The sequence below is a fragment of the Corvus brachyrhynchos genome, unplaced genomic scaffold, assembly GCF_000691975.1.
Source record: "Corvus brachyrhynchos isolate BGI_N302 unplaced genomic scaffold, ASM69197v1 scaffold218, whole genome shotgun sequence".
NCBI lineage: Eukaryota > Metazoa > Chordata > Aves > Passeriformes > Corvidae > Corvus > Corvus brachyrhynchos.
Genome location: NW_008239321.1, coordinates 422,870 through 425,682, shown reverse-complemented (window position 1 = coordinate 425,682; position 2,813 = coordinate 422,870). Strand labels below are relative to the sequence as shown.

Sequence of the window (2,813 nt, the reverse complement as noted above, 5' to 3'; positions counted from 1 at the left end):
ACCGCGCCCCCGGCCGGGCCCCGGAGCGCAGCGACCCCCGGCAGGCGCAGCCGGACCCGGCGAGGTGCCCAGGTGAGGTGCCCGTGTGCCCTGCCCGTGTGCCCTGCCTGGGGACCGGCACCACTCGGGCGGCGGCGTTTGGCTTCGCCCGAGTCCTGACGGAAGCACCTTAGCACGAGGAAGCCGGAAAATACCGGCGCTTCATCCCTGGGCTTTTCCCCTCCAGGCTGCTCAAAGAGAGGCCATCTCTTGGGCACTGAGAGCATCCCCGTCCTCAGCGGCGAGTTTTGAACGTTTTGCTGAGGAGTGGATGTGTATTTTTCCCAGGGAATATAAAATCTGCGGGCAGTCAGGCTGTGAATGTTTTCCAGTGTAGCAAACCCCTTGGAGAGGGGAGTGTGAATTGAGCGAGGCTATCTGAGAAAAACCCGACCTGGTTCTTAAGTGAAGTGCCGGGGGGGTGAGGGGAAAGGCTGGATCATGTGTTATCATATAACAGGGAACGGGGACATGGAGCCTGTCCTCACTCCTGCACGCGCTCCTTATTCACAGCCTGGGGAAGGTGACGAAATGTGAAATGTGATGGTTCAGCCGCCGCGGCGAGCAGGGAGGGTCTGACACGTCCTTTGGCTCTTGATTAATTGCCGGGCATTTCATAAAACTTCATCAGCCCCTGACGCGGGATGCTCTTTGCAGCTTTTAGGGTTGGGGCTTCCAGGCACGGAGCAGCAGGAGCTCCTCAGGGGTGCCCGGGGAGCGGGTCTGACCTCGGCACCGCTGTCAGCACTGTGTCCCTTGTATCCCCCAAATCCCCCTGGGGGAGAGGAGGCCTCGTCGGAGCTCGTCGGTGCCTGCATGGTCCAGGTGAGACTTTGGAAGGGGCAGCGAGAATGGTGCATTCCCTGAAGATAGCACTGCTTCATCAAGACCACTGCAAAGGACTATTTCAGCTAAAAAAGAGCATTTCTGCTGAGTTTCCTGCAGCAGCAGGGAGTGCTGGTGGCATGACCCAGGCTGGCAGCTTTGCTGGAGGAGCATTCCCATGTTTCCATCACTGCTGCCCTTTGCTTTCACAAGTGCCTCGTGTCTGGGCTCCTTTCAGAGGCTCCTCTGCCGCTGTTTTAGAAGCACACTTCAGTCTGTCACGCCGTGACCCGGGTAAAAAGCCAAAGGGCAGGAGACTGGCTCCCAGCAGCCCATCCTGTGCCATCACACCTTCCCCTCAGGCTGCTCCATGTGACATCCAGGGGACAGAAATGCCCCTGTGTGGGGGTTTCTCCGATCCCTTGCTGTGTTCTTGTAGCTGTTGAATATATTCATTGAGCTGAATGAATTCCCACCTGGCAGCATCCATGGCACAGCTTTTGCAGCTTCAGCTTTATTTATGGAGAGGGGCGGGAATATGAAATACAAAAGAGAAATAATGCACAAGCCTGCAGAGATTTCAATGGTATCAGCGAACTGTGCAAGGCTGGAGTGAGAACCGGGAGCTTTTCCTAAATCGGCTGGGAAGATTCAAACCCCCGGGTTTAACATGGCATTTTTAAAATAACATTTGACCTAGACCCCATCATCTAGTTATCCAGGGATCTTAATCTCACTGAAATTAAAGAGGGTTTGGGTTCTAGGTGTGTTCTAGAAAGATGGTTTGGAGTCAGGGTCACACTGATTTTTAAAGATGTATAGTCACAACTTCAGGTATTTGTAGTAAAATATTTACTGGCAAAATGTAGTTTGTCAAAGGACAACACGCATGCTATCAACAGGCTCAGGAAATGGGTTGTTACAGATGAGTAGAATTTGTGTGGGGTCGTTTAGGAAGACAGGAATTACAGTTTTTCTGTTATTAATGAGGTAGATATCATTGCTTATCAGTGAAAACCCTCGTTAGAGCAGTGTCAAGGCTGCACCAAGGGCATTATTGGAGCAGCACAGCAGATGCACCCACTGACCCAGGATGACTTCTGGATAATTCATTTTCCCACCCAGTGCCCATCCAGTGCTGCTTGGTGACATCCCCATCGGCAGGGAGCAGACTCAGGTCTGCCAGGGCAGGACCTGGCTCACTCTCAAAACCCTACAGGTGGCCCTGGCTTCTTCCTGGGAGACATGAAATGATTATGACAGATGTTCCTTCTCCCTGCAGCAGCTCTGGCTGGGAATATCAGGTCGGATGTAGGTGGCAGGAGAGGTGCTGGTGGGTGGGTGCCACAGGAACAAGAACCTGGTGGTACAAAGGGAATGGCAGAGGAGTGCAGGCAGAGACAAGGTACACACAGCCAGGCCAAGTTTCACCTGGGCATAGATGTTGGCCTGGGGGAAGGATGGAGAAGAGTGAGACCAAGTCCATTTCCTGCCTGTTCCCACAGACTTTCCCAGGATGTGGCTGCACTTCCCTGTGCTGAGCAGGACAGCTGAGCCCATGGTCTCCTGACCAGCTCATGGTGCCTGTGCCTGTTCTCAGGCTGCTCCATGTCATGCATGGGTTTTCCTGCCCTGTCTGCTGGGACGTTTACTGTTAAATACTGGAATTGGTAACAAATCTTGCTAAAATCTGGGTGGTAGAAAGTTTAATGCCTCCAGTGATGTATAAATATTTGTTAGGTACATTAATATTCCTGATTATTAAGCCCAACAAGCTGCACAAAGCAAAGACCTTTCCTATGTGAAAATGGGACCAAACTTTATTGGCTGCTCAGCATCAGACCTGAGGAGTTGTGCTTGAAGACATCACCAACAGCTTCCATGGAGCTGTGTCCCAAAATGCTTGAGCAAAGCCAGATGCAGCAGCTGCTGGCTTTGGTCACTGGGTT

At 52.6% G+C, this 2,813-nt stretch overlaps 1 protein-coding gene across 2 annotated transcripts in view; it reads left to right on the top strand.

Moving 5' to 3' along the window:
• Positions 1-137: 137 nt before the first annotated feature.
• The window catches only part of CACNG5 (calcium voltage-gated channel auxiliary subunit gamma 5), a 17,418-nt gene continuing 14,742 nt past the window's right edge, over positions 138-2,813 (top strand). For both annotated transcript variants that reach the window (XM_017740759.1, XM_017740758.1), the window contains exon 1: positions 138-864. The gene's annotated coding sequence lies outside the window, so the exon portion shown is untranslated. The remainder of the gene's footprint in view (positions 865-2,813) is intronic.